The sequence below is a fragment of the Tamandua tetradactyla genome, chromosome 1 (genome assembly GCF_023851605.1).
Source record: "Tamandua tetradactyla isolate mTamTet1 chromosome 1, mTamTet1.pri, whole genome shotgun sequence".
NCBI lineage: Eukaryota > Metazoa > Chordata > Mammalia > Pilosa > Myrmecophagidae > Tamandua > Tamandua tetradactyla.
The window spans coordinates 112,347,947-112,370,108 of record NC_135327.1 but is presented as its reverse complement, the minus strand read 5'-3'; positions in this window follow the sequence as shown (position 1 = coordinate 112,370,108).

Here is a 22,162-nt window from a genome sequence, read left to right as displayed (position 1 = left end):
TTATGCACATTTTAAAAACCACTTTAAAAATCAGAATACACATAAATAAGTAAGCCTTGATTAAAATTGTTCCATTAGGGCGGGCCATGGTGGTTCAGCAGGCAAGAATGCTTGCCTGCCATGCCAGAGGACCCGGGTTCGATTCCCAGTGCCTGCCCATGTTAAAAAAATATATATATATATATATATATAAATAAATAAATAAATAAATAAATAAATAAAATTGTTCCATTACATATTAACAATTGGAATGTATCATAGATCTAAATATGAGACCTATAACTATAAAATTTCTACTAGAAAACACAGAAGAAAATATTTGCGATCTTGAGTTAGGGAAATATTTCTTAGATAAGATATTAGAAGCACAAACATAAAAGAAAACATGATAACTTAAAAATTAAAAATTTTAATTCTTCAAAATTAAAAATTTTGAAATGCTTCAAAAACACTTTAAAGAAATTGAAAGGGTCTATGGTGAATAATATCATTATAATAATATTGTTTCATCAACTGCAACAAAGCTGGCACATTAATTCAAAATGTATAATAGGGAAATTGCATATGTGTCTGTATCCCCTACATTTGTTTTTCTGTAAACCAACAACTTTTCTAATATTAAAAACAAATGAAATTGAAAGGGCAAGTCATAAATCAGGCAAAAATAATTGCAGAACCTGTATCTAATAATTACTGCTTTCCAGAAAAAAATATATGTATATATAAAAACTCTTGTAATTCCATAATAAGAATACAAGCAATACCTTTTTTTTTTTTTTTTTTTTTTTTTTTGCATGGGCAGGCACTGGGAATTGAAGCTGGGTCTCTGACATGGTAGGTGAGAACTCTGCCTGCTAAGCCAACATGACCAGCCCAATACCATTTTTTTCTAAATGAGCGATGATTGGAACTCACAATTTTCCAAAAGAAAAAATATAAATGGCAAATAAGCACAGTCACTGGGGAAATGCAAACTAAAACAAAATTGATATACCACTATACACCAACTAGAATGACTAATATTAAAAGATCTTAAAAGATTGACAATTCCAAATGTGGTGTAGAAACAGGCTCTTGAACAGTGTTGGTGAGAATTTAAAATGATACAACAACCATTTTGGGAAAAACCTGGCAGTTTTTTATACAGTTAAGCATATACTTACCATGTGACTCAGCTATCATTACTAGACAGCTACCCAAGAAAAATGAAAAGATACATTCACAAAAAGAGCATTTGAATGTCAATAGCAGTTTTTATTCATAATTGCCAAAAGTTGAAAACTACTCAAATGTCCATAACTTGTGGGTACATAAACAATTTTTTCATATCCATACAACAGAATTTTATTCCAAAATAAAAAGATGTTCTACTGATACACACAAAAATACAGATTAATCTCAAAATCATTATGCTAATTGAAAGAAGCCAGGCACAAAAGATAACATCCTGTAAATGTATCATTCCATTTCCTTTAAATGTCCAGAAAACACAAATCTATAGAGATGGAAAATAAATCAAGGGTTGCCATGAGCTAGGGCTGGTGAGAGAGGATTGATTGCTAAGAGGCACAGGAGGAGTGTTTGGTGTAATGGAAATATTTTATATTATTGAAACTGCCCAGAATCAGTTAGTAGCACTTTTACTTCCCTGTAACTTTTCTAACTCTTCCTGTCCGTTACTTTACTTTCTGAGCTTGTTTTAGCAGGCAGACAACCGAAAGTTATCTAACTTGAGCATGCACATAAACTCAGCCTGACCCCCTTAGATGACATCCAAGATACCCAGCACAAAAATTCAGTCCCCTTGGAACCAAAATTGTGTAGCTCAAGAGGTGTGAGAAGTTCTTCAACAAGGGAAATCCGGTCTGTACACTGCTTTATGCTTTACCATATATGAACAAATATATGCCTAACCAATTAAATCATGCCACATTAACCTTCCCCCGTAGCAATCACCTATTCTAATAAAATCCCCCTTAGCCCTCATATTGGGGAGACAGATTTAAGCCTTGCCTCCTGTCTCCTTGCTTTAAAAAAAAAAAATTCAACAGTTTTATTCACACATCATACAATCCAATTTAAGTAAAAAATCAATGGTTCCAGTTATAATCACCTGGCCATGCCTTCACAACCACAATCAATAAGAGGACATTTCCTTTCTTCCAAAAAAAAAAAAAAAATCCCATACTCCTCCCCCATATCCCCTGCTTACTGACATTTAATTTTGGCATATGCCTTTGTTGCATTCAATGGAAGCATATCACAATTCTACTGTTGATTACAGACCCTAACTGGCATTGACTGTATACCATCCAAGTTTCAACCCCCTGCAACGATGACATTCATTTATCCCTTGTGCAAAAATATTCTTATATTTGTACATTTAATCCCATCATTTCCACTCTAGGCATTCCTAATTATACTGTCTCAGTCTTTACTCTCTATCTTTCATTCTGGTGTCCTACATGGCCCCAGCCATTCTCCCTCAGTCATACATGAGTATTCAGCTTCATTGAGTGAACTTATATTATTGTGCTAACATCAGATAGTATTGTGGTATCCATTTCTGGATCTTTACAACCAGTCCCGTTGCATGTTCCGTACTACTTCAGTACAAAATGCCCAATCTCTACCCTCTTTCTATCTCCAGATAACCTATGTTCTTAACCTTAATTCTCAAAATTCACTGATTAACATTAGTTTATATTAGTGTGAACATATTGTATCTGTGCTTTTGTTTCTGGCTAATTTCACTCAGCATAATGTTCTCCAGGTTCATCCACTTTGTTGCATGGTTCATGACTTTATTCTGTATTACAGCTGTGTAATATCCCATTGTATGTATATACCATAGCTTGTTTAGCCACCTGTCGATGGACATTTGAGCTGTTTCTGTCTCTTAGCAGTTGTTAATAATACCACTATAAACATTGGTGTGCAAATGTCTGTTTGTATCCCTGCTTCACTTTCTCCAAATATACACCTAGTAATGGGATGGGTGGATCATACGGCAATTATATACTTACCTTCCTGAGGTACCACCAAACTGCCTTCCAGAGCAGTTGCACCATTCTACATTCCCAGCAACAGTGAATAAGTGTGGCCCTCCCTCCACATCCTCTCCAGCAATTGTCATTTTCTTGATAATGAACATTATGGTCTGTGTGAGATGGTATCTCATTGTAGTTTTGATTTGTATTTCCCTAATAGCCAGTAAAGTTGAGCATCTTTTCATATGCCTTTTAATCATTTGTAGTTCCTCTTCTGAAAAGTGTCTGTTCATGTCTTTTGCTCATTTTTTAACTGTGTTGTTTGTCTTTTAGTTGTTGAGTTATAGAATCTCTTTATATATTCTGGATATTAAACCTTTATCTGATATATGGCTTCCAAATATTGTCTCCCACTGAGTAGGCTGACTTTTTACTTCCTGACAAAGTTCTTTAATGCACAAAAGTGGTTAATTTGAGGAAATCCTATTTATCTATCTCTTTTTTTCATTGCTTGTGCTTTGGGTATAAGGTCTGGGAAACCACCTCCTATCACAAGATTTATAAGATATTTCCCTACATTCTCCTCTAAAAGTTTTATGGTCTTAGCTCTAATATTTAGGACTTTGATCCATTTTGAGTTAGTTTTTGTAGAGGGTGTGAGATTATATGTTCTTCTTCATTCTTTTGCATATAGATGTCCAGTTCTTCAAACACCATTTATTGAAGAGGCTACTCTGTTCCATTGGGTTGGTTTGACTGCTTATCAAAGATCAGTTGTCCATGGTGAGGGGTCTATTTCTGAACACTCAGTTAAATTTGATTAGTCAGTATATCTTTTTTTTCTCAAAGAGGCTGAACCATTTTATATTCCCATCAGCAATATGTGGTTCAATTTATTTACATACATCCAAGACTTAGTATTTCCCTCATTTATTTTATTTTATTTTTTTTATTAACGGAAAGAAAAAAGAAAGAAATTAACACAACATATAAAAATCATACCATTCTACATATGCACTCAGTAATTCTTAACATCATCACATAGATGCACGATCATCGTTTCTTAGTACATTTGCATCGGTTTAGAGGAACTAGCAACACAACAGAAAAAGATATAAAATGTTAATATAGAGAAAAGAAATAAAAGTAGTAATAATAGTAAAAAAAAAAAAAAACCCAATAGCTCAGATGCAGCTTCATTCAGTGTTTTAACATGATTACTTTACAGTTAGGTATTATTGTGCTGTCCATTTTTGAGTTCTTGTATCTAGTCCTGTTGCACAGTCTGTATCCCTTCAGCTTCAATTACCCATTGTCTTACCCTGTTTCTAACTCCTGCTGGACTCTGTTACCAATGACATATTTCAAGTTTATTCTCGAATGTCCGTTCACATCAGTGGGACCATACAGTATTTGTCCTTTAGTTTTTGGCTGAACTCACTCAGCATAATGTACTCTAGGTCCATCCATGTTATTACATGCTTCATAAGTTTATCTTGTCTTAAAGCTGCATAATATTCCATCGTATGTAAAGCAAGAGCACTGAAGAAAGAAAGAAATAAATGGGAGCTCCTCAAAATTAAACACTTTTGTGCATCAAAGAACTTCATCAAGAAAGTAGAAAGACAGCCTACACAATGGGAGATAATATTTGGAAATGACATATCAGATAAAGGTCTAGTATCCAGAATTTATAAAGAGATTGTTCAACTCAACAACAAAAAGACAGCCAACCCAATTACAAAATGGGAAAAAGACTTGAACAGACACCTACCAGAAGAGGAAATACGGATGGCCAAGAGGCACATGAAGAGATGCTCAATGTCCCTGGCCATTAGAGAAATGCAAATCAAAACCACAATGAGATATCATCTCACACCCACCAGAATGGCCATTATCAACAAAACAGAAAATGACAAGTGCTGGAGAGGATGTGGAGAAAGAGGCACACTTATCCACTGTTGGTGGGAATGTCAAATGGTGCAACCACTGTGGAAGGCAGTTTGGCGGTTCCTCAAAAAGCTGAATATAGAATTGCCATACGACCCAGCAATACCATTGCTAGGTATCTATGCAAAGGACTTAAGGGCAAAGACACAAACGGACATTTGCACACCAATGTTTATAGCAGCGTTATTTACAATTGCAAAGAGATGGAAACAGCCAAAATGTCCATCAACAGAAGAATCCCTCATTTATTTTTTATAGTTATTCTAATGTTTGTGAAGTGGAGTCCATTGTGGATTTTTATTGGCCTTTCCCTGCTTATTAACAATGTTGAGTGATTTTTCATGTTTTACTGGCCATTTCTATAGTTTCTTTGGAGAAACGTCATTTAAGCTTTGCTCATTGAGAAAAACAAAACAAACTGAGTTAGCTTTATGCTGTTGAACATAAGAATTCCTTTTATAGTCTGGATACAACACCTTTAGCCGATATATGATTTGCAGACATTTTGTATCATTTAGTACAAAATGTCTTTTCTCTTTCTTGATGAAGTCCTTCCATGTCCAAAGGTTTATATTTTGATGCAGTTCATATTTATGTAATTTTCTTTAGTTGTGTGTATTTTTGGTGTCTTATCTAAGAAAACATTGTGAAATTCAAGGTCATGAAGATTTATTCCATTTTCTTGTGTATGCCTCTAAACCTTCCATGGATTTAGCTATTACTTTTAGGTTGTTGATTCTTTTTCAGTTAATTATTGTGTACAGTGTGAGGTAATGGTCCAGTTTCATTCCTTTGCACATGGATATCCAGTTGTTCCAGCACCAGTTGTTGGACAGACCCTTCTTTCTCCATTCAATGGTATTGGCATCTAATATCCTTGAAGAAAGTCAACTGGCCATAGATTTATGAGCTTATTTTTGCATTCTCAGTTTTATTGCATTAGTCTATATATGTATAATTATGCAGAACCATTCTGTTAGTCATTATAATGTTGTAAAAAGATTTGAAATTGATAAGTGAAAGTCCTTTTCTCTTCTGACACTTGCATTCTAGCAGTTTGCTGTCCTCATATCCAGGCTACACCCACCACCACCCATAGAGTTGCACAACCTCACCCTGCCCCCCCACATAGATCTGTCTTTATGCCAGTATCATGCTGTTTTGACCATTGTAGCTTTGTAATATGCTTTAAAGTCAGGTAGTGTGAGACATCCCACTTTGTTTTTCTTTCTCAAGATATTTTTGACTGTTCTGGACATCCTGCAATTCCAAAAAAATTTTGTTACTAGTATTTCTATTTCTGCAAAGGAAATTGTTGGGATTTGGATTGGTATTGCATTGAATCTATAAATCAACTTGGGTATAATTGTCATCTTAGCTACATTTAGTCTTCCAGTCTATGAACATATTATGCCCTTCCATTTATTTAGGACTTCCATGATTTCTTTTAGCAACTTCTTATAGTTTTCTGTATATAGTGTTTTGTGTCTTTAGTTATATTCACTCTTTTTTTTTTTTTTACATGGGCAGGCACCAGGAATTGAACCCGGGTCCTCTGGCATGGCAGGCAAGCATTCTTGCCTGCTGAGCCACTGTGGCCCACCGTAATTCACTCAAATATTTGATTGTTTTGGTTGCTATTGTAAAAGGAATTTATTTATTTATTTCCTCCTCAGATTGCTCATTAAAAGCATATAGAGGGCAGTGCAATAGTGACTCAGTGGCAGAATTCTCACCTGCCATGTCAAAGACCTGGGTCCAATTCCTGGAGCCTGCCCATGCCAAAAAAAAAAGAAAGAAAGAAAGAAAGAAAGAAACTGTACAGAAACATAAAGATTTGGGGGTGTTGGTCTTGTACCCTGTTACTGTGCTCATTTATTTGCTCAAGTAGCTTTTCTGTAGATATTTAGGATTTTTGACATACAGTATCATATCATCTGCAAACAATGAGAGTTTTACTTCTTCCTTTCCAAATGGGTGTCTTTTATTTCTTTTTCTTGTCTAATTGCTCTGTCTAGAACTGCCAGCACAGTGTTGAATAATGATGGTGACAGTGGGCGTCATTCTGTTGATCCTGATCTTAAGGGAAAGCTTTCAGTCTTTACCTTTGAGGATGATGTTAGCAGGGGCTTTTTGTATAGTCCCTTTATCATGTTAAGGAAGTTCCCTTCTAATCCTATCCTTTGAAGTGTCTTCATGAAGGAAAGATGTTGATTTTTTTTTAACTTTTTTAATTGTATAATATAACATATGTACAAAGCAAAGAAAGAAAAAAGCAATAGTTTTCAAAGCACTCTTCAATAAATAGTTACAAGACAGATCCCACAGTAGGTCATGGGCTACCATACCAGCATCTCAGATTTTTCCTTCTAGCTGCTCCAGAACAGTAGAGGCTAGAAGGAATATATATATTTTTCCTCATCATTTTTTTCTTTGTTTTGTGAAAAATAACATATATACAAAAAATCAATAAAATTCAATGCACAGTGCAACAATTAGTTGTGGAACACATTTCAGAGTTTGGACTTATCTGGTCCAGAGACCCAAAAAAAGGTTGTAGGTTTCTGGAAAGTTACCCTAGTACATGGAAACTTTGTAGAACTTTATATATTGCCCTAGGTGTTCTTTAGGATTGGCTAGAATGGTTTTGCTTGGGGCTGGCAAGTTATGATAGGTGGCAATGTCTAACTGAAGTTTGTGTAAGAGTGACTTCCAGAGTAGCCTCTTGACTATTTGAACTCTCTCAGCCACAGAGACTTTGTTACACTTTCACCCCATTTTGGTCAGGATGGAATTGTTGATCCCACGGTGCCAGGGCCAGACTTATCCCTGGGAGTAATCACCTATGCTGCCAGTAAGACTTTCACCCCTGGATGTCATGTCCCATGTAGGGGGGAAAGGCAATGATTTCACTTGCAAAGTTGGGCTTAGAGAGAATGAGGCCACATCTGAGCAACAAAAGCAGTCCTCTGGAAGTAACTCTTAGGCATGCTTATGGGTAGGCTAAGCTTTTCTGTTACATACGTAAACTTCACAAGAGTAAGCCTCAAGATCAAGGGCTTGGTCTATAGATTTGGATATCCCTAATGTTTGATACAGTATCGGGGTTTCTCCAGTGGTAAAGATTCATAGCTCCATATTTTTTCTCCCATCCCTCAAGGAACTTTGCCAATACTTTTTGATTATCTGCTTAATATATTCTGGAATGTATCCACGTATTATATTAAGCTATAGAGGATTAAAGCCCTCATTCTTATTCTAGGCTCTCTCTGTTTCGATTGTTCAAATGAGCTATCCAGACAGGTTGAGTTAGATTATGTGCTACAGAAAATTTAGGTCATGGACAAAATAAACCTTTCTTCCTTTGGTCTCAAAGAGTAGGTGAGGTTCTAGACAATGTCTTCCTCAGCCCTGTGTTCTGAGTTACTTTAATCCCAACCTGATTGCCTTTGTTCTTGTCTCTGAATACCAGATTATACAACAGCCTCTCAAAATCCAGAAATAATAATTACCACTGCTGACAAAATGTGACTGCTACAAGAGCTTACAATCTAGGCCTCTGTTTTTTAATATGCATTTTCTAAAGGAGACCACACAAGAATTGCTCTTTTGTTTCTGGCATATTTTTGCCTCACCAAATGTCCCACAGGTTCATTCACAATGTTGCATGCCTCACAACTTCATTCCTTTTCATAGTAGCACAATATTAGATCATATGTGTACACCATCATTTGCCAATCTACTTTGCAGTGCAGACTTCAGCCACCTGCATTCATTAGGCATCATATATAATGTCCAAAGTCCACAGTCTATCAACACTCTCAATTTTAGATAATTTCATTGTTCTAAGAGAAAGATAACCAATAAACACACCTTTACCAAAACTTCCCTTAACTCTTGTCACTCCCCGCTCCCTCTGCCATTATTTAGCCCTGATATTGCTGTACTACTACTGATGTTGTCCTTTTAAATATATCCCATAGCATGCAATATCAGTTTCCCCCCATACCCTGAACTTAAACACTTTTTGTACAAGAATCATACCTTTGTAGTAGTTCATGCAAAAACTTATTTATATTTGTAGTGTTAATCAATGCAACCCAGGATGTTGATGCCTTTTCTGCATCAATCAAGATGATCATGTGGTTTTTCTCCTTGACTTATTGATATGGTGTGTTATATTAATTCAGTTTCTTGTACTGAACTAGCCTTGCATACATGGAATAAATACCACTTGGTCATGATGCATAATTCTTTTTATGTGCTGCTAGATTCATTTGCAAATATTTCATTGAGGATTTTTGCATCTATATTCATTAAAGAGATTGGTCTGTAATTTTCTTTTCTTGTGGTATCTTTGCCTAGCTTTGGTATTAGTGTGATGTTGGCTTCATAGAACAAGTTCAGTAGTTTTCCCTCCTTTTCAATTTTTTTGAAGCATTTGAGCAATATTGGTACTAATTCTTCCTTGAATGGTTGGTAGAATTCACATGTGAAGCCACCTGGCCCTGGACTTTTCTGTTTGGGAGATTCTTGATGACCGATTCAATCTCTTTATCTGTGATTGAAGTCGTATATTTCTTCTTGAATCAATGTTGGTTTTTCATTCCTTTCTAGAAAGTTACCCATTCCGTCTATTAGCTTATTAGCATACAGTTGCTCTTAGTATCACCTCATTACCTCTTTTATTTCTATGGGGTCAAAGGTTACATTCCCTTTTACATTTCTGATTTATTTATTTGCATCTTTTCTCTCTCTCTCTCTCCCTCTTTTTTTTTTTGTCAGCTTAGCTTAGGGCCCATCGATTTTATTGATTTTCTCAAGGAAACAACTCCTAGTTTTGTTGATTTTTCTATATTGTTTTCATATTCTCAGTTTCATTTATTTCTGCTCTAATCTATGTTATTTCTTTCTTTTTGTTGGTTTTGGGGTTAGTTTGTTATCCTTTCTCTAGTTCTTCCAAATAAACCATTATTTTCTTGATATTTGCACTTTCTCCTTTTTTAATATAGGCATTTAAGGCAAAAAATTTCCCTCTCAGCACTGCCTTTGCTGCATCCCATAAATTTTGATATGTTGTGTTTTCATTTCCATTTGTTTCAAGATATTTACTGATTTCTCTTATAATTTCTTCCTTGACCTACGGTTGTTTTAGAATGTGTTGTTTAGCCTCCATATATTTGTGAATTTTCTGACCCTCTGCCTGTTATTGATTTCCAATTTCATTTCATTATGATCTGAGAAAATGTTTTGTACAATTTCAAATATTCTAAATTTACTGAGACTGGCTTTGTGACCCAATATATGATCCATCCTTCAGAATGATCTATGAGCACTTGAGAAAAATATGTATCCTACTGTTTTCAGGTGTAATGTTCTGTAAATGTCTATTAAGTCTAGCTCTTTTATTGTATTATTCAAAATCTCTGTTTCCTTACCATTCCTCTGTCTAGATGTTCTATCCATTCATGACAGCAGGGAATTGACGTCTCCAACTCTTATGGTAGAGATGTCTATCTCACCCTCCAGTGTTGTCATTGTTTCCTCATGTATTATAGAGCCCTCTGGCTGATTTATACATATTAATGATTATTACGTCTTCTTGTTGAATTGTCCCTTTTATCAATATACAGTTTCCTTCTTTGTCTCTTACATTTGAAGTCTAATTTGCCATATATTAGCACAGCTACTCCTGAACTTTTCTGATTGTTCTTTGCATGAAATATTTTTCTTCAATCTTTCACTTTCAATCTGTTTTAGCCCTTGGTTCTAAGATGAGTCTCCTGTAGCTACATATGGATAGGTCTTGTTTTAAATCCACTCTGCAAGTCTGTGCCTTTTGATTGGGTAGTACAATCCATTAATATTTAATGTTATTACAGTAAAGGCAGTACCTTCTGATACCATTTTGTCTTTTGGATTTTATATGTTGTGCTGGTTTGAAAGTGTTATGTACCCCCAGAGAAACTGTGTTTTAATCCTGATCTAATCTTGTGGGAGTAACCATTTCTTTTAATCCTGATTCAATAGCATATGTAGAAACTTATGACTAGATTATTTCCATGGCGATGTGGCTCACCCAATTGTGGGTGTGACCTTTAATTGGGTGGAGATGTGACTCTACCCATTCCAGGTGGGTCTTGATTAGTTTACTGGAATCGTTTAAAAGAGAAAACATTTTTTTAATGTTTTATTCAGAAATTTCTAAATGTAAAATTCAGAATATTTTGTGCAATGGGAAGTTTTCTTTGAAAGTAAATTTGATCAGTATAGACTCAACAGGTAAAATATCTTAATAGACAAGGAGCTTTAGACATTTAAAATTTGAAGAACCAACTTCAAGGAAGGCACTTAGAATCTTACTGTTGTAAAAGTCATATCTTTCAATGTGAAAAAACAGATATCTCTCATACTCTATAATCTATTTTAGAATATTGAAAAATGTCTAATGCTATTTTAAAAACATTTTATGAAACAAATACATTCCTCAATATCAAAAGTTGACAAAGAATGTAAATAGGATTCTACATTTTTGAGAGAGTCAGAAATGACAGAAACCTCAGTGCTGACAGAAACTTCAGAGCAGAACTGATACAGATGCAGACACATGGAGAACAGAGACATGGATTTTTGGAGATGCTTGGAACCAAGCTGACATTGCCATGTTCCTTCCCATGAAATGTTAAGCAAGCCAGAACCTGGAGAGAGCCATGGGAAGCCAACAGATGAAAACCGGCCCTAGGGAAACAAAGTGAGGAACACTCACAGGAACAGAGACAGAAGACAATGGAGCTCAGGAACAAAGGACCAGAGATGCCAGTCATGTAGCTTCCCAGCTGACAGAGCTGTTCCAGACCCATCAGTTTTTCTTGACTGAAGGTAACCTCTTCTTGGTGCCTTAATTTGGACACTTTCACTTCTGTAGAACTGTAAACTTGTAACTTATTATATTCCCCTTTTTAAAAGCCATTTCATTTCTGGTATACTGCATTCAAGCAGCTAGCAAACTAATACATATGTCATATCCATTTTTTTTTTTTTTTACTTTTTATCTTTACTGATAGTCTTCATTTCTACACTCTTCTCTAGACCTCTTTCTCCTATCTTTTCCTATCTGCCTGTAGTACTACTCTCTTTAGTATGTCTTGTAGAACTGGTCTCTTAGTCACAGACTCTCTCAGTGTGTCTCTGAAAATATTTTAAACTCCCCTACATTTTTGAAGGACAGTTTTGATGGGTATAGAATTCTTAGTTGGCAGGTTTTTCTCTTTCAGAATCTTAAAGATATCATTCCTCTGCTTTCTTGCCTCCATGGTTTCTGCAAAGAAATCTGCACATAGTCTTATTGAGCTTTCCTTGCATGTGATGGATTGCCTTTCTCTTGCTGCTTTCAGAATTCTCTCTTTGTCTTTGATATTTAACAATCTGATTAGTAAGTGTCTTGGAGTAGGTCAATTTGGTTCTATTCTGTTTGGGGCATGAGACACTTCTTGGATCTGTAATTTTATGTCTTTCATAAGAGATGGGAAATTTTCAGTGATTATTTCCTCCTTTAGTCCTTCTGCCCCTTTTCCCTTTTCTACTCCTTCTGGGACACTCATAATATGTGTATTCATGTGCTTCATGTTATCATTCAATTCCCTGAGACCCTGCACATATTTTTCCATTCTTTTCCCTATCTGTTGTTTTGTATGTAGGAATTCAGGTGTACTATCCTCTAGTTCACTAATCTTTTCTTCTGTCTCTTCAAATCTGCTGCTGTAGGTCTCCATTTTTTTTATCTCTTCTATTGTGTCTTTGATTCCCATAAGTTCTCCCTTTTATTTTCTTCATATTCTCCCAGTGTCTTCTTTATATCTTCATCTCTTTTACTGTATCTTCCCTCAATTTGTTGATCTGATTTTTTATGTGATTTTGCATGTCTGTTCAAACATCCTTAATTAGTTGTTTCAACTCCTGTATCTCATTTGAAATATTGGTTTGGTCTTTTGACTGAGCCATATCTTCAATTTTCCTAGAATGATTCATTACTTTTTGCTGGTATCTAAGCATTTGTTTTCCTTACTTAGTTTATTCTGGAGGCCATTTCACTCTTTTACCTAGGTTTTTCTTGTATGTTGGCTTTGTTCTTTATTTGTTCTTTGTCATTCAGTTCAACTTATTCTAGACCTCTAGCATAGCTTCTATTTAATAGATCATAAATTTTCAGCTCTTGTTTTTCTGGTTCTTGCTGTAAATATATGGAACCTTTTTTTGAGGAGATTCTCCTAAGATATGACTGACCCCAGTCAGATTTTCCCAGACCAGACAGGCCCATGTCTCAGGAGGTGGATGTAACCAATATCGAGTTCTCTGAAGGTGAGAACTGGCAGGTTGTCAGACTTTTCTATGAAGCCTCTAGACTATGGGTTTTTCCTATCCTGCCCAGTATGTGGCACTTGATAGCCCATAGCTTCCCACCAGCATAAAATGATGCAGTGCTCTTATTTCTCAGCCGTCTCTCCCTCTCAGTGGTGTGATTAAGAAAGAGGTTGAGGTAGGAGTTGGGTTTAAGTTGCTTCTGTTTTACAGCCCATGGTGCCTGAATGCCCTGAAGGAGGGCCACTACTTGAGCTGGGCCACACCTTCCTTTTCTTGGAGAAAATGCACCCTTTAGAGAATTATCCCCTTTCACCTGACTAGTTACTTTGTCTTTCAGAAATGCTTTAATTCTGCCCTTGTCTGGGGCACTGCTGGAGCCTGAGAGTGCTTGCAGTTCTATTTAATGGGTTGTTAAGAAGTTAAAAAAAAAAATAGAGAGAAAAAAAGCTTTTTCAGAGCTGGATCCAGCTTCCCGAGTTTGCCAAGCAAGAGCTGAAGTTGGTTCACAGCTCTATGTCTCCCCTGGATCTATGTGCCCCTTTTCTTAGGACTGAGACCTTTTTCCAATATTTTGTGCTGTCCAACTCAAACAGCCTCAAATATTTTTTCTGTCAGCCCCACCCTCTTACTGCTGGGGTGAAAACTCCAGGTTCCTCTAGTGCTTACTTCACGCTTATCTGTGCTTGGGTCCTGTTTTCAGAAGTCCAAGTTCGTTAATTAATTCTGCATTGGAGCTGGGTTGAGCTACCTTCTCCTTTTAGTATAGTCTGTTTCTTTTTTCCTTCAGGGAACCAGCCTGTCAAGCCTATAAGAAGGAGACTTACAGTTCTGGATGGGTTCTCAGCTGTTCCACTTGTTCCAGACTGGTATATGATATATGTCTGGTCACTAGTGCCCCTTCAACAGTCATTACATACAGTTCCTGGCTATTTACTAGCTGCCCTAGAGAATGAACTACATTCCACACCTCACTATGCCACCATCTTGCCTTGCTTCCCTCTCTTTGCTTGTTGAACTTGCAACAGAGCTCTTTCTTTTCTCAAAATCCTGCTGCCATAGAATTGACTCCTCTGTGTATTCGGGAGCGAACCCTTACTTGGGAACATTATGAATATAATCAAAATACATCAAATTGTACACAAATTGGTAAATTTTATTGCATGGAACTTCTAGCTATAAAAAGGAGGATCAAAATTTTAAAAAATAAATTTAAAAACAGAACTCAGAGAGCTTCCAAATATTTGACAGATTAGAGGTGATCCATGGAATATCTGCCTAAATTAACCATGCAAACACGTGTTCTGAAAGGTATCCACTCAGATACTCACGGGTCTCTTCCTCCTTGTGACTATGGAAGAAACTATTCAGTGATTATAGAAAACAGAAAACATAAATGCATGAACTCAGGCTATGGCTTGATAATATTATAGGTTATAGAAAGGACAGATAATATGTGAGACTCTACTGGACAAGGTCCACAAGATCTGGGTCTTGATTTGGAAGGCTGTAAATCTGGGGGCTGGAATAATCTGAAGACTTGTCACACATCCGGCAGGTGATGCTGGCTGTTGACTGGGGTCTGAATTGGGGTTGTTGACCAGAAAACTTAATTGTGGCCTCTTTACGACAGTTGGATTCCAACAACAAGCATCCTGAGAGATTTGTCAGCTAAAGTTATATTGCCTTTGATGACCTGTCCACAAAAGTTGTATACCATCATTTCTGCCCCATTCTATTCATCATGGCAGTCACAAAGTCCTGCCACAGTTCAAGGAGAGGGAAAATAGAAACAGGTTTTTAACAGGAAGTGGCAAGGTTTTAGAAAAGCTTCTAAGTCTGAAAATATCATGGATACTTTTGGAAAATACAGTCTCCCGCATCTTCCTATGAAGATTCTATGAAATATTTCCCCAATCTAAGCACACATTAGTTTGAAAGAAGCCTCAATTAATTCCAAATGGCAGGAATAGCAGTGAGCAATTTCAGATCACAACTGATAAAATGAAAAATTAAGGACAAAACCAGAAGACAATAAAGATAAAAGTGTATGGGGAAGAAAAAAAAACAATTTCTTAAAACTACCTTGCATAAAAATGGAAATGAAAACAAAACTTTTGGAATAGCTAAACAAACTGATGATAAAACCTGTGCATAGGGTCTATACTACACAGCCAAAGATGTGTTCAGAAGAAAACTCATTATCTTAAATTCTTATATTAAAACAAAAAATGGATGAAAAAAATTTAATAACAGAATATCTTCTCCAAAACAACTAACAAAAGAAACTAAGGAAAGCACAAGAAAGTACTGATGGAAAAAAATCAGTGCTTTATAAATTAGAAGACAGAAAACTTAAAGCAAAAAAAAAAATTTAAGGATTGGTTATTTGAACTAACCTAATGAATAATCAAGTGAGGAAAAAAAAGGGATGAAAGCATTAATTTAGACAAGTTAACACAGATATACAAGAAAATGAACAAACATCAGAAACTACTTTGACAATTCAATTTTAAAAATTTGAGAACCTAGATGAAATTGATAGTTCTCTAGGAAAATACAGTTATCAAAATGGAGCTGAGAAGAGTTTCTTACTAGATCAATTGCCAAAGAAATAAAGATGTTGATGAACAGCACCTTTCCCGGGCTTCCCTATCAAAAGCAGTGTCTTTAGATTCAGATGGTTTCACTGAGCAATTCTAAAAAAGCTTCAAGATACAGGTAAATCTAATATAATGTACACTATCCCCAAGTATAGAAGAATAAGGAAAGTTTCCAAATCATTTTTAATAAGTAAGTATAACAATGCTAATAACCTCCTCCAGAAGCACAGAAACAAAAACTGTAGAGCAATTTTATTTATAAATGTTGAGGGGAAAATACTAAAAAAACACTATCAAAATGACTTTAGCAGCATATTAAAAGAAGAATGTTTTATAAAATAATCTATATTAGAAAGTGACCCTATTAATATATCAAAAACAGATTATTTGATCATTTTATAATTATTTAAAGTACACTTAATGAAATGAACTGAGGGTGGCGCGATGGTGACTCAGTGGCAGAATTCTTACCTGCCATGCCGGAGACATGGGTTCAATTCCCAGAGCCCTGCCCATGCAAAAAAAAGAAATGAAATTTAGATTTCTCTGTGGTTTTGCTCTAGAGGAACTTATAATACATGTAGAAAAGGGAATGAAATACGAAGCACTAAAATCAGAAAGTTAGATACAGTATTCTTTATTTGCTGGTGATATGTTTGTTCATTTGGGAAATCCAAAAGAATTAACAGAAAAACTATGAAGTAATAAATAGTTTATTATGGTGTCAAGGAACAAAATTAATATTCAGTAATCTATAACTCGAAACCAGCTAGAACATATACTAAAGGATACAATCCCATTTACAAGAGTAGTAAAGCCAATGAAACAAGAAATATACAAAATGTCTATGAAGAAAACTTAAGATTTCTACTGTGGGACATAAATAGAAAATACATATTACATCTTTGGGTATAATAAAAAAGCTTATAGCAAAGTGTTAATACTTCCTATGTTAATCTTTAATTTTAATGAGAACTGAATTAAACTGAAAACAGGATTTTCATTTTTCAGTAAGGAAAGTTGATTCTATTGGAATGAGACATCTTCTTATGGTCACAAACTGGTCCAAGTCACCATTATCTCTCACTTGAATCGCTGAAATAGCCTCCTATCTGGACTGTGTGCTTCTTCTCTTGTTCTCCTCAACCCTCTTAAGGGATTCTCTATAACAGTAAGAGTATTTCTTTGACAGCATCAATTAAATGCCATTATTCCCCAGCTCCAGTAGCTTTACCACACACTTAGAATATAATCTCAAGGTCTTAACATGGTCTGTAAGGCTCTCCAGGACCTGACTTCTAGCCCTCTCTCTCTTTGCTACCAAACCATTTGTTCACTTTTCCCCAGGTGTGTTCCTTGAACATGTTTTTAAGTTCCTACTTTTCAGCCTTGCCCTCATAATTCTATCTGCCAAGAATGATCTTAGCATATAGGTCATTCTTCAGATCTATGACTTTCACTCTTCTGTACCTTTTGTGTTTTATAAGCATGTATGTGAGTTACCTATTTTAAGAAGTGGAAAAAGTACTGTAATCTTTGTAAAATCTCTCCTTATTCATTATGCAAGTGTGAGTTGGGATCCATTGACTTTATGGCTTTTTGTTTTAGCTTTTTTTAATGATGATTAATAAATTTGCTATTTTTATTGTTATTTGAAATTTCAACTCAATTTCAAGCTTCTTGAGTATAATAATCATCTGGCTTATTTTGTATCCCCAAATGTTTCTAGCATAATATCAAGCACATAGGAGGTGCTCAATACATATTTGTTGAAATCAGGGTTGCTCAATTTAGGCATTATGGATATTTTGGGCCAGATAATTCTTTCTTGGGGGTGGGAGGGAATGACCTGAACACCTGGAATATTTAACAGCATCCTTGGCCTCTTCCCATTATATGTCAGTTGAACCCCCCCAGTAGTGGTGATAAAAAATGTCTCCAGACACCATCACCTGGGGAAAGAACCGTCCCCAGTTGAGAATCACTGGCTTAAATTAATGGTATACCAAAACTTGAAGGGTAGCTACAGAATTTAAAAACAGATTTTAAAGCAAGATTTAGTATTCATTTCATACTATATACTATATTATATACTATTGCATAAGTGACTAGGATATAGTATGTCACATACTATAAAGAAAGACTAAACTTTAAATCTTTTGTCATAACTGTTCCTGAAATTTTATGAGATTACCTTGCATAGGAAGGTGAAATTCAGAATTCTTCATTTAGTGAAACTGTATGACTTGCAATAGATAAAAATGGCTTATGTGTGAGATACATCATTTTTCCCCCTTTCTTCTTGAAAACTATAATGATAGTAAAAATAGATTATCATTACACCGAGGGTATGATTTGGAGTAAATATTCCATTCTTTGATACAGATCACTTCATCAAACAGGGATCAGACTTTATAAAGATTAATTACTCTAGCCAAAGAGTTAGTTCTGCATGATTTCTTTTAATTGATAACCAGTGGTTACAAACTAGAAGTTATCATCTGTGAAATTGGATAAAGGAACTGACGATGAGAATGATAGACAGATATTTAAGATAGATTATTATCATCTCACAAACAGCATTAATGGGGGGGGAAGACCTCCAAAATACATGGGTGAAGGAATTACAAATCTTTTCTTATCTTTAATATTGTCATTTGACAGTGAAATTCTTGCAGTAATAAGAGCATTTCCTATCTCTACTATTCAACCCATTTTTCTCCTTTGTTTTTCTTACACCAAAGAAGAAAAGAAGGAAAGAAGAAATGAAGGAATGAGGGAGGATAAAAAGGAGACAGGGAAGACAGGAAGGATGGGAGGGGAATTTTTCTGCAATAGAATAAACTAAAATTGCCACAGAGTTCTAGTCTACAAGCTAAAATTAAACTAGTGGCCTAATTTTATATTTGGTTTCCTCTAGAACAATTTAGCCAATATCTAAAAAACTCATTTTGAAAAACACTTAAGAAATTTAATTAGCTAGTTACCGGTGTTCATTCCATTTCCATATTATAATTTGAAAAATGATTTATGAAAAACCACTCCCCATAAATGGACTTCCTGGTGTTGTTCAACATAACCCCAAACAATAGTGTCTCAAAAACTAAAAATTCCTGCTTCCTTCAATTCTAAAATGTTTTGCATTGTTTTTTCATATCTGTTTTGATACCTCGACATCTGCCAACAAATGCCAAATGGTTTTATATAGCTAGCAATATCCCAGCATTTAAAAAAAAACTAAAATTATTTTAATGTTTTCCATATTTCTGTCAATCCTAACCTGGCTATAGTACAAGATATAAATAGTTGTATATTTTTAATACTGACTCCTATCTTTTTGCACCATCATTGCATAATAGTTCATCTAATTAAAGAAAAGCAAACAAAGAGTGAATCAATAGATATCTAGTAATTCCTTATTTTCTCTTAACATAAAACATCATTGCAAATAATTCTCACTTTCTTTATTCAAAAGTATAATAATTTTACAGTCTCTGTTTTTAAAACAAGAAGAGGAATTATGGAACCATTCTATCAAGATAGGCCACTTGTATAATAGTTAGAAATTTTCACAGAATCCACAATTCAGTAGTTTGAATGACTAGTCATTCATGAAGCTTTAAAGAGAAAATAATTAATCAAGAAGAAACATGCTTTGTGTGCTTTGAGGTAGAAATATTACATCTTCATCTAAGGATAAATGTTATTTCACAGCAAATAATAATGTCTACAACATGATCAAACCTCAGATGAATTGATTTTAAAGTCTTGATGAAATTAAATATGTTTACATTAATGAAGCTAAATCTAAGGTCTAGTAATTCTAATTTATCTTTCTCTCTCCAAAAAAAAAAAAAAATGACATTGTGGTATTATTCATTGGGTCTTCAAGGACATTTTCCTTCAGTATTGTAAACATTCATCCATTTTCTGTTGTAATTTTTCTTATATTCATCTAAGCCAAATGAAATTGCCAATATTTGATCATTTTGACTGGAAGGAATTGCACTTTCATATGGCCCAATACTTGTCTGAGCAAGAACGATAAGGAACTGAGACAAGAGAGAAAACAAAAACAAACAAAAAAAGTAAAGGAGAATGATGGATTAGGAAAGAGAGACAACTCTTGTTTATAGTGCTATAATCAAAACATTTGATAATCAACTTTGGAAAATCATAAAAAGTATTAATCCAAATGGCCCTTTTACTCTAAATAACTTACATAAAGCATAATAAAGTTTAAACAATCAATACACATGTGATGTGTAAATTTTACTCTTTAACTTGGTGTCAAAATCAGCAATCTAATGGATGAGAGATTGACAAATTAAAACATTCTATTGAATGCTGAATACTTCAGCATAATGCATGCACAATTTTTTTGTAATTTCTTGAAATTAGCCATACATTTGCAGGAGAACAAATTTACTTTTCTTTAAAATTTGACAATGACAGGACTTTATCACCTTATCTTGATTTAGATTTTAAAATCATACTGTAGGGACTAATGGATGGCCTATGACTTCTTACGCCAGAAACTGCTCCAGTCAAAAACCTAGGGAGCAATCTGAAATAGGTTTATTAAGAATGTGAATGTCTGTCATGAAGTAACTAAATTATTGATGAATTTTGGATGATGAAAAGGTTAATTATTTAAGTAGATTTAGGGTATTAATACTTGTCAGTGAAGAACAAAAATGATGAAAATGCTATTGATCTCAGCCACAATTTAATAAACATAAACATAATATCCAAATCAAAATGAAATGTAATCAGGCAATTTGGGAAATATTGTCTCGGCTAAGACACTTACATTATAGAACTTTAAAGTATTCAAAGCTTCCAACGTATCGTGTAAGACATTATCTAGTGCAAACATCATTGACCACACTTTCCTATTTGAGGGCTGAATTTTGGGTATTCCCCTAAAGGGCAGAATCACCCCGTAATGGTTTAGGTTGAGAGACTGACTCATGGGTTTTTTGTTTTGCCCCATGCTATCACATTTTAGTTGCTACTTTGACTTCTTAAGACAAAAAAACTGAATGTAGAAAAACACTTCATTAAAATTCCATCTTAAATCTCATCCTTTGAACAGATCTATTGAGGTCATTGATGATTTTTATATTTGGTTATTGCCATACAACACATGGAACTTTGAATATATAGATTTCTCTGGACTTCCAAGTACTTCAATTGGTAATTGTTGATTGCAGGCGAAATGGCTTAGAAGATGGGGAAGTACAGTTGATCTCAAAATTATAGCAATGTACAAGACAAATAAATAAGGCCATATTACTAGTGTCACAGCCTACAGTGCAATTTATGACCTATATCACATAATAATTTATGACATTATGAAATTCTGTAATTATCAGTTTATATTTTCAGTGTTATTGCATTACAGTAGTTTTAAAGGTTTAACTTTTACCTTCCTAGATGCTTGGAGTGTTGAGTCTATTATAAAGACAATATTACCACTTACAGAAAGTTTGAAAGTAGAAGAAATAAATCAACACGCCACCTTAATATTTTGGAAAATTTCCTTCCTGGTTTGGTCTATAAAATCCATTTATAGTTCTGTATTCAACATTTTTCCTTTTTAAATTATAGTTACTTTTCCATATTGTTTTAAAGTCACTTTTGAATAGTATTTTAGTGAGTGGATATATTAATACTAATTTAGTCAACTACCTCATTTTTCAATTTAAGTGTGATTCCATTTAGACATCCTTAAAAATAATTGGGGAGGGGGTACAAGGGTAGTTTAGTGGTAGGATTCTAGCTGCAGGAGATCTGGGCTGGATTTCTGGCCCATGCACTTCCCCAAAAAACAAACAAAACAAACAAAAAACCAAACAAACAAAAGTTCAACAAATGGTGCTGCAATAACAGAATACTCACATTGAAAAAGAATGAAATGTGACCCCCACCATACAGCATAAAATAAATAAATAAATAAATGGGTAATAAATAAAACAAACAAACAAAAAGTCATTTGGAAAGAATATTTTAGGCATATTTCAAACTATTATTTTATATTTCAGATTATAAGATTTTTAATTCAAAAAATTTCAAAACTGTGGCAAAGTAAAATGAGGATATATGTGCACCTATAATCTCATTACTTAAACACAGCTGGAAACATTCATCTTTAGAAACAATTACCACAAACTATCATTTGTCAAGAAAAATTAAAATTAAAATTCGTGGGTTATAATTTTTCACAGGATATCCTCATGAAAATGAATTAATGTATTG